Source organism: Ostrea edulis, chromosome 5, assembly GCF_947568905.1.
Source record: "Ostrea edulis chromosome 5, xbOstEdul1.1, whole genome shotgun sequence".
NCBI classification, from domain to species: Eukaryota; Metazoa; Mollusca; class Bivalvia; order Ostreida; family Ostreidae; genus Ostrea; species Ostrea edulis.
In genome coordinates, this window is record NC_079168.1 from 52,416,026 (window position 1) to 52,427,373 (window position 11,348).

The 11,348-nt window shown below is 34.5% G+C and overlaps 1 protein-coding gene across 4 annotated transcripts in view; it reads right to left on the minus strand.

Annotated features, from left to right (window-relative positions):
- LOC125652850 (alpha-mannosidase 2-like) overlaps window positions 1-11,070 on the minus strand; it is a 67,506-nt gene extending 56,436 nt beyond the window's left edge. For 3 of the 4 annotated variants that reach the window (XM_048882282.2, XM_048882283.2, XM_048882281.2), the window contains exons 1-3: window positions 11,034-11,068; window positions 3,271-3,318; window positions 619-754 (exon numbers count right to left, since the gene is read on the minus strand). The gene's annotated coding sequence lies outside the window, so the exon portion shown is untranslated. Of the gene's footprint in view, window positions 1-618; window positions 755-3,270; window positions 3,319-11,033 lie in introns of all 4 variants that reach the window. The other variant, XM_056164779.1, reaches the window with a different exon arrangement.
- Between the last annotated feature and the right edge of the window lie 278 nt (window positions 11,071-11,348).

The window sequence follows — 11,348 nt, forward strand, 5'->3', positions numbered from 1 at the left end:
AAATTTCTACATCTGCACAATTTTAACATTTCTGTTTCATGTAACATATTGTCAGTGATTATACCCTTGTAGACATATGTATTTTAGTATTGTAATTTATGATACATTAAGTAGTAGAGACTTTGAACTAAATCAAATGTTGTAAATTCATTAATTTGGTTGATATATTTTTCCAAAATTCAAATATTCTATATCCACCACCCCATCTTTTTTAAAGTTCCATCTTAAATTCAGAGGTAAGGCATTGAAACTTTTGTGCAATTTCAAAAACTGACAATACTCCTAGTATGCTTTTTTTCTCAAAGTCTTTATTTTAAGTGCAAAAAGGTCATTATTCATTTCCAATCTTCCAGCATTAAACTTTTTGAAAATGTAGAAGACATGAGTAAGTATTACTTCGAGATATCCGAGGATTCGTGATATTGAGAGTAAATTACTTAAAGATTAAGTGGTTGGGACTTCCGAATCACTTAAACATATCCATGATATTCGAGATGTCAAAGTTCAACTGTAATTATAGGAGGACTACAATTATATGAGAGAATGTTAATTTGTCATTTCATATCCAGCGTATCTGTACATGCGGATTTCTCTGCAATCCATGGACATTCCTCTTACCTTCAGTTTCTTTGCGTCTCTGTGTATGTCATACAAAGTTTTAGGCTCTCAACAGTTTCTAACAAAACCATCTTTCGAAGATATTGGTGGTCTTCTGAGCTATCAAGATCTCCACTACCATCCCAACTTGTACCTGCTAATATTATCACAGAAAATGATTTGATTCAGAGAATGGAAAATTGATAACAGGAAATATTGGAGAGTGGATTATATACAAATATGTATACTATCTTTGTCTGGGAGATTTAGAGATTTCCTGAGACGAGTAATTCTCTCCAAATTCCCCATACAAAGATGGTGTGTCTGTATAATTACCCACGCAGATATTCAATATTCTTATCCAACACCTGCACCATGATTTTCATCTGCATAACTTGAATATTTTTGTTGATGTCACAAAATAACACCAAGAATTCAGTATTCTAATTTGTTCTGAGTGTGAAAATGTTCACATCTCAATCGGCCTTTGTTAAAGAGTTCATTAATGCAAACTGACTTCTCTAGTGTTAGTCTACATGTACATACAGGTTCCACAACTCTTGCAATAGTCACCAGCTTTTCTCCAAAGAAAGGTTTCCTCTTCTAAATTCACACAATACATGAAGCTTGCAAAATTTCTTTTGTATATTACCCCCCCCCCCCTTCCAAACAAATGAAAGATATAAAGAGCAAAACGTAGTGAAGCTAATGTTTCACTCAAAATTCCATGTTCTGAAGGATGAACAACTAACTCCCCCAATTTAGGATTTTGAGGTTTGTGTTGAAGTATCTGATTTATGTTCTGTGTTTGTGTAATGTAGGCATTTCATGATTTGATTAGACGACAAGCAGGATGTAAAACAAACATTTTTTCCCTGCATTAATCGCTCTGCAGTAGGACATATTCCTTGTAGAAACTATTAATATTTTGCTTGTCAAGAATTTTCAGATAGTTGTTAGGTCATCTACTTCTCCAGCTGCCCCCCCCCCCCCTCCCTCTGAAAAATGATGCTGAGTAATACAATAACCAAAAACTTGCACCTCACATCACTTTAAACTTAGGTCTGGCAGTCTAGCTGTATACAAAGATGGCCAACCAGGTATCAGGCTCTAGTAGCCAGTTTTGATGTTTTGAATAATTCAATTATATGATAAAAATATTATTGACATTTTTAGGTCAGTACAGTTGTTTAGATACCCTTGAAGTACTATATTCATCTCACACTTTGGGCTAAAGCATCGTATTGACTTCAAGAAATGTCAGTAATTGTATAAAATATCTCATATTACAATTTACAAAATCTTAGTCTGTTCAACACTGGATTTTTTATCCTCAACTGTGGCACTGAAAATAAATTCTGTGCAAATATTCTGATAGTGTACTGAGAAGTATTTGAATATGACCAATCAGAAGTGGAAAACTAAATTGATTAATTAGACAAGATAACAGATGTTTATTGTTTTACATCCCATTTCAGAATTTTTCATTCATGAAGAGACATCACTAGCTTTTCACTGAAGTGCCACAAATAATCACTGATGCATGGCACTCAGGGCTGTAGCATTGAGGGTTCTTTATTATGCCAACACCTACAAGGGGCCTTTGTTTTTAAGGTCACATTTGAAAGATCTGAGACTTTCACTTCTAATGCCAGGTGCTTGGCAAAGGATGTTAATGTGACCAATGTTAAATGTCTTATGGTTAACACTTCACTCTGAGGATTGATCCTGGACCTAATGGAAGCGAACACCCTACCACTAGGCTACCACAACCAGAGCATTTTGTCCAGTCTGTAAAAAATTCAGCGATAAAGGGCATTCAATATAAGGATTGTTGAATCTTGACAAAATGTGTTTGAAATTTTCAAAGTCCCAGAATACATTAAGGTGGCTCACTACACCCTGAAATAATTCCTCAAATCAGTATGAATTGATTTAACCATAAAAGATATGATGATATATGGTAATTAAGTATATATGCCAAAAAGGCAGGAAATATGCAAATTTGTATAAAAAACATGATTTTCCAAAAAATTATTTCAACACATATGAACAAAAGACTGGCGGATTTGAACTCGAGATCTGCGGCTTACCAGCCTAATGCTTTAACCACTGAGCTACGATGATAGACAAATAAATCTATCGATACAAATAGCTTATTTAAATCGCCATCTTGTGACATAGTGTCATAAAGAGCATAAGCTTTAGTGTAGTGGGCTACCTTAAGAGATTATAAAACATTACTCATACACACACAATGTAATAGGAAGGCTTTTTGGAGGAACTCGATGATAACAGTAGATGAACTTCTTACTGGGCTCTGGGTTTACATAAACTTAGCATTTTGTTCAAAGCTCTAAAAAAAAACACCCTGGATTATAGACTGCATCAATTTGGAAACTGTACTCATCACAAAAGGAACTGTTTTAATCATTTAGATAGTATTCACATGAAGTCGGTGAATACAACAGGATTAGAACCCCCATGCAGAGAATCTAATTGGGTATACAGACAACAGTAATGATTTGTGTTGTTACAATTGTGCTGAAGAATAATCAACTAATACCCAACCATCTCTGTCAATCTGCTGAAATAATGAAATTGATAGGTTTTCTTTCACCATTATCCATGCCAATATTCGGGATCTATCTGTGAAAAGCCAAACGTACAAACCTGTAGAACTCTGCAGTCTTTGCCTTGGATGATTTAGTGCAACATCATCTGAGAGAACGATACAAGAAAATATGATTTTTACCCTTCTCTGTCTGATAAAAAAGTTGAATTTATGAAGGATCATACTTATCTGATGCAAAAATGGGAAGTGATTGATATAAAATGTATGGTACACAATACTTGTTCTCACCAAGCTGAAGATTTATAACTTAGATGTTCTTAATGTCTACAGATATATAGATCTATAATATGAATTACAAAAAAAAATACATTACCTCTTTAGTTTTCAATTAATGCCCAAAAGTTAAAAGTGTCGATAATAAGGTTTTTTGAAATAATTTCCCATGATATATTAAAATATATTTCTTATCAATGAATAAAAGTGTTGCTGTACTTTAAACAAGGACATCAAGATGACCGTAAAGAAAATAATGAGTAGATTTATTGACAGGTGTAAGAAATTTGTTTCTTACTGCACATTCACTACAAGCCTCCCCACAGGACTAAATATGACTTCAATGAAAATCTAAGTGGCCAATCACATAATTGTTATCAGAAATTGAATAAAACTGAATTTCTTGTTGATAATAATATCTAGAAATGTGGATGATTGATTAACAATATATCCATGCACGATATTCCCATTAACAGACTACTTTTTATAGAACACAGTTGAAAATTTATTCCATATATCAGTTTTTCAATATGCTGGTTATATCATATTCCATTCTGAGAAAAATATTTCAATAATGAAAGTTGACATTGAAATGGAAGTGGTAAATGAAAATGACAAGTCCTTCATTTTCCAAATACTTTGAGGCTTTTATCTCTTAATAGCAGGCCTGCTGACATTTTTTCCTCCTGAATCTACAGGTAGTGTGTTATCTTCATAAAAAGGAACACTGAACAAGCTGTAATTACCACATTAACGTTCAGTTTAATTATCCTTTTATTAATGGAATACATTAGACGGACACAAGATAATGCGATTTCTGTATCAGAACCTCATAATGTATGTATACCAGTATTCCTTGAAGTAAAGCACCTGTCCTTGAGAAAAGTTGAATTAGCGGATGCCAGCAATGGCATAGTAAAAAAAATAATCCAAAAAACTTATTTGTCCATTATGTTGTGCACAAAGGGAAGTAACTTTCAGAGAGAGAGAGAGAGAGAGAGAGAGAGAGAGAGAGAGAGAGAGAGAGAGAGAGAGAGAGAGAGAGAGCCACTTCCTTCTATCCATTGAATGAATTTCCTTTTTATGCCCTGTCCATTTTTTTTTTTAAATCTGCTCATAATAAACTTTTGAATTACAAAGATAAAGACTTCATGCTTACCCAGTAATTAACTGAGAGATTATAGAAGTGATAGGATGGCTATATATATCAATGCAAAAGTGTGTAATATTGGCCAAAAATAGATTGAGACCTCCTGCGCTAGGCCGCAGGAGAGGATATCATAACATATTTAGAATGGATTGTAAGAGGAATGGCTGTTAAAATGATAAAGCTCTGTCTTTATTCTGTCTAATTCTATAGATCCTCAAATATGTGACAAGCATTGGAGTTTCATGAAAACTTTTTTGCAGATTTCCATACCCTTCAAAACTGAGCAGGTATAGGTTCTGCTTAATAGGCACTCACATAGTCTAGGTGTCAGAAGAAAGAGAAACTCAACAGAAGGTAAAAAAAGAATGGAAGAAAGTAAGGTGATGAAAATTACACCTTGAAAAAAGTCTTTGCGCATACTTCTTGTCGCAGTGACCCCTACGCTGTCAACTTTAGGCACTAGAAACCCAACCCCAATGGTCAATTTTGTAGAATAGTAAATAGAGTGTGTAATAATACAGTAATTCACTATTTTTAAAATTATTGTCCTACCACCATCCCCCCCCCCCCCCCCCCCACACCTTCAGAGGAACATTCTTCTAAATATCCAGCCCTTGAAAGGATATGCATGAATGGTCATATGTCTATAGGTCAACACCAAATAAATATCCCATGATATCATGTCAAAAGCCCACGAATGTCTTCTTCAGTAAACTGCATAATGTCATATATTACAAATGTAACTGTGTATTTTCACCAAATGATATATCTATTGCTAATGAAACCAGTTTGGTCTCAGTATTTATAAGTTTACTAATATGTGTTTTTAATCTACCGTATTTACTCGCCCATAAGTCTGATTTTTTGGAGTTAAATTTTGGTCCAAAACTCTATGTCCGACTTATAGGAGTGTCCTAAGAACATTAGTATTTTTCTGGACGGCGTAATGTATAGTCTAGTATTTTCTAAACAACAAACACATGGACAAAATAGTAACTGTTTAATTTGTTGAGAATAAAAAATGAAATATCGATGTCATATCCCAAAATATTATTGGAACACAGATAAATACATAAGAGTATTGATATAAAATTGATTTGTCGAGAAAAAAAATATCAAATATCAGCTCATTTTTCAAAATATTATTTGAAACACAGGTAAAAACATTAGAGCATTGATTTGAAATTATCAACCGATTTTTGAAAAAAAGTTAGACCGACTTATAAATGGGTCAATGACAATTCCCTCCAAAATAATCTAAAAACTATACAACCGACTTACAGGTGAACCGACTTATAGGCGAGCATATATGGTATTGGCAATAGAACCTGAAGCTAATTTATATACTGTGTTTAACAATTTTATTGGATGCCAGTTTTTAAGATACTCTCTTGGTTTTTCACCTTTAGGAAGCAAAGTTATGATACCATATGTCTCTGCGTAATAGATATAAGTTTATTCTCATAAGCATAGTTAAGGGACCTCACTACAAAGTTTCCAAAATACTTTAAAAAACTGAGCTGAGAAACCATCAGAACCTGGCAATTTGTTAGATTTCAAGTTTCTAAGAGTTTTAGAGAGTTCTTGTAATGTCAATTTGTCTTTTAATTCTAAAGATCGAATTTATAAATGTTTGCAAATAGTTATCTATATGAAATCTAACTCCATTGAAAATTGGATCTAGATTTGCACAGTATATTATGTTATATTGATTTCTTTTTATATATACTGACAAAGTTTACTCAAATATCCATTTATGATAATGTTCATTTTTTTTTTTTACTTACAACTCAAAGCAGCGGAAGAGAGAGGGAATTTGAATCCAATTCCAAGACATTATAACATCATACTACACACAGACACAGATAACCCTATATTACTACGACTTTTCTGCAGGTGTAAATTTTTCTTATCTGATGGCATAAATTTTTTCTTTTTGCTGGTGTAAATTTTTGCGGTTTTTATAAAAACGATAAATTATTGTCATGGCTTTTTTGTATATGTGGATTTAGCACCTAGATAATCAGCACGCTTTCGTCTCTTAATATTTGCAGTATTAAATGCTATTTATATGGGTAATCAGCATGCAATTGTATGTTGATATTTGCCTTATTTTTTACTGCAAAATTTTGAAAAACCTCTTCAACAAAATAACTGCTACACATGTACCCACACATTCTAATTGTATAAGTGTCCAGCTGACATGTTCATGAAACTTTAACCAAGATTAGTCTTAAGCCAAAGGAAGAAGAAAAAAGAAAGATCAAAAGATGGCTTTGCATCCTAGTAGAACTATCTGAGGAATATCCTCAAATTATCTCAAGACAATACTACAGCTATAGTATTCATAAAAGACTTTGTTAATGTCTTGAAAAATTAAATGAAGATTTAATGGTTGTTAATTACTGACTTTGGGTCCTACACTATTGTGGTCATTGACCATAGCCCATTAGGCATACCCTCTAGTGAGATATGGATTGGCCGATCAGCTGTCAAAATATTGGAGGGGCACCCCATAGGATACTTCTGATATTACTATTTGTGAGGTCCCCCAACCATAACCAATCAAATGCCCTAGTTAGTCCATTAAAAAATAACAAATGGTTGTAGCCAATCATTTCATTTCTAGGGGTACTTCCCTATAGGTCTGATCATAATAGTATCACTTAAAAAAAAAAAATTAGCTTGAGGCAAGGTCCATGATATTCTCTCGGACACAGATTTTGTTGAATTTCCAATTTTTTTGTGTGTGAGAGTATATATGAAGAGTGTGAGTGTATATTTATTCATATGTGCAATGTAGTTTTAGTTTAGTATATATGATTTATTATTTGCTAAATATGTGTGAGAGGTTACACAGATTATCAATTCTTCTATCTTTTGTTATACCTTCACAACATAATAAATCATGGTCATTGCCCAAACTGGCTTTCCTCATTGCCTACCAGAAGGATAAGCAAATGTTTCAGACATTAGGAATTAATATAAAGGACTTTGTTCATGCCAGAGCCACCTTGGCCCTACTGTTGTTCAGCTCTTGTGATTTTCAAAAGATGTTTACATAAACTTTATTCCCATAAAAGATGTTGACCTAATACTGTTGCCTCAACCTAGCCTCAAAGCGTCACGACATAACGGAACTTGAATTCACTCAGCAAGGGGATGCCTGAACACCAATATAACTAACACCACCTTGCTGTTCTGGAGGTTAAGGTCACACAAAGTATGAAATGAAAGGTCTTGCCATAAGAAATCTATACACAAAATATGAAAACTCTACCTTAAATAGTTCAGGAGACATTGAATAAATTGGATTTTCTTAAAAGTAGGTCAAACTCCAAGTTACTGGGTTAAATACTATGGTGCCATAAAATAGATCTTGTCACAAGGAACACACTTAAGATATATGATAACCCTATTACTCACCATTCAAAAGTTATGAGGAAGCTTGATGTTTTTGACAAACAGACAGACAGGACAAAATACAATATGCCCCCCTCTTCTCTCTCCTGACTTATAATCATGGGGGCTTGAAAAAAATTGAATCCACACAGCATGGGAACATCTGCATTTTGATATGATTTATAAGTGGCCCTGATTCTCTTGAAAAGACTTTGTTTTAATCAATTTCCTGTATGAAACTTTGATTTCCTATTGTGGTCCCACCTGACTTCCAGAACTACAATTTGAACAAACTTAAATCTGCACTATCTGGGTATGCTTGCATATTGATAGGACTAATCATGGCTGTGCTGTTGTTTCCTTATAAATTCTTGTTAAACTTTGATCCCCTATTGTGGCCCCTGAGGGTCATGATTTGAAAAAACTTGAATCTGCATTATATCAGGAAGTTGATTGACTGAATATTGTTCAACGTCCCTCTTGAGAATATTTCACTCATATGGAGATATCACCACTGCCGGTGAAGGGCTGCAAAATTTAGGCCTGTGCTTGGTGTTTATGGCCTTTGAGCAGGGAGGGATCTTTATCGTGCCACACCTGCTGTGACACAGGACCTCGTTTTTTTCCCAGTCTCATCTGAAGGACCGCCCCATTTAGTTGCCTCTTACGACAAGCAAGGGGATACTGAGGACCTATTCTAACCCGGATCCCTATGGGATAATATATCAGGAAGCTTTCATGTAAATTTCTGGCACGGTAGCTCTTAAGAAGATTTTTAAATGAAACCACCTGTTTTGCCATTTCTTGATTATCTCCCCTTTGGAGGGCACATGACCCATCATTTGAACAACTTGAATTCCCTTAACTCAAGAATAATTTGTGCCTAGTTTGATTGAATAATGTCTACATAGTGGAGTTGTCATTTATGTAACTGAGTTATGTAATGGTGTTTATTGAATATAATCTATGGACTTTATGATGCAACTTGATTCGCTAAGTTTTTACTTTTGTTTGTAAAATATCTTGAACAATGATGAACCTGGTTGCAAACATTGATAACTTCTGAAAGTTACTTCTGTAAAGGCACCTGCCATTAGAAGTATGCAAATATTCAAAGTAGATCAGAGGTCAATTTCAAGGTCACAATGTCAACAAATTGGTACCAATGGAAAGGTCTTCTCACAAGAAATGCACATGCTTAATATAAAAACAGTACCTCTTACGATTTGAAAGATGTGGCTTATATTCAAATTTTCTGAAAGTAGGTCAAAGGTCAATGCCAAAGATTTTGCTGTCAATGAAAATTAGGTCTTGCCACAACAAGTGACAAGGAATACACATGCCAAATATGAAAGCTGTACTTCTTATGTTGTAAAACACGACAAAGTGTAAAGTTTTTTGTCACAGACAGGCAGACAAGCTAAACACTACCCCCCCCCCCCCCCCCCCCCGAAAAATCTTCGATGTTGGGGGCATAAAAAAAATCATGTAAATCATTTACATTATAAATGTAGAAATCACCTTATTAAGCATCATCATTTATGAGCATTATACATGTATGTGAAAACAAGGAAAGTTCTACTGGTAATTGTACAACATTAATTTTATTCAAATTCAGTTCAGTGTGAACCAAAGAGTGAAACAAAATGAGAATCCATATTCTTCAGTTAAATATTGGTGATGACTAGTGGAAAAGTGTCATTAACTGATATTTCAGAATACCACTGACATACAAGTAGAGGAGGTCCAATTCAGAATACCACTGACATACAAGTAGGGGAGGTCCAATTCAGAATACTACACAGATTACCACTGACATACAAGTAGAGGAGGTCCAATTCAGAATACCACTGACATACAAGTAGAGGAGGTCCAATTCAGAATACCACTGACATACAAGTAGAGGAGGTCCAATTCAGAATACTACACAGATTACCACTGACATACAAGTAGAGGAGGTCCAATTCAGAATACCACTGACATACAAGTAGAGGAGGTCCAATTCAGAATACCACTGACATACAAGTAAGGGAGGTCCAATTCAGAATACCACTGACATACAAGTAAGGGAGGTCCAATTCAGAATACCACTGACATACAAGTAGGGGAGGTCCAATTCAGAATACTATACAGAATAATATGCACAAATTCATTTCTATACAAATTGGATCTAGAAGAAAAAATAAAATAAAATTCAGAAGTACTATTTGACAGTGGATGGGAAATGTTTAAATCCCTAGACTAATCATTAATAATATTTACATATTTCTAATCATTTTTTTTCCAATATTTATATTCGCACACTATGTGAATGAGTGTATATGACTGCATAACAGAAATTTATGACAGAACTTTGTAATTTGTAGATCCCAGGACTCCCCAACCCTGGCTACAAAATTATTTCTATACATCTTCATTGGGACAATAAAATAAATATCTATTTTTGCTTTCTTTTTTAACATGACTGCATTGCTTACCCATATAAACATAATGTATTATTAGTAATGTACATTCTTAGTGATGTATATTGAAATGTTAATATATCAATATTTCTGATAAAATGTCTCTAAATATTTTACCCCAGTCACAGGAACCGGTAATTTTGTCTGTAATAATAACAGTACACTGAGTACAGGTCTATACCATACCGTCTCTAGTGTAGTGTGTTTTAGTTTGTTTTTTTTATTTAGGGGGTGGTGTGGTATAGATCCTTACTATCATTGATACAGACAAAATTAACAGTTCCTGTGCCTCCTTCTACAATTGAAAAATATCCGGCATCAATGTCAAGTATTTGGTTCAAGTGGCCCTTTTATTCCCCGTGAATCATGTACATTAACTTGCACACCTGTGCCTGGTATGGACAGGTGTGCTCCTACCAGTCTAAGCTACACTGACAGAAGATGCGAGTACTTAGTACTTATTCGGAACTAGCAGATATTACTTATGATTTCGTAATTGTGTTTTGACTGTCGTATGATTTAAATGATTAGAATTTTAATTTCAGTACAAAACATTTTTGAAATATCAGCTCACCTGAGAGTTGACTGTCATCAAAACAAAATTGAATCTCGATCCCGAATTCTAATGAAAGGTAAAAGAAAGGTGTAATATACCAAGGCATTTTCGGGATGGTGGTAGGGGTGGGTGGAGTTAGGACCCAAGTATGTACCTTTTCCGCCCAAAGAAGGGATCGTACTGTAGGATCTAAAATAGTAAAAAGAATATATCTAAAATTCAATCGGGAGGAGTTTGTAACCCCCCCTCCCCCCCCCCCCCCCCCCCCACACACACACAAACCTAGATGCGCCACTGATAACTGCAAGATCTCTCTCTACTCGTCAAGTGAGG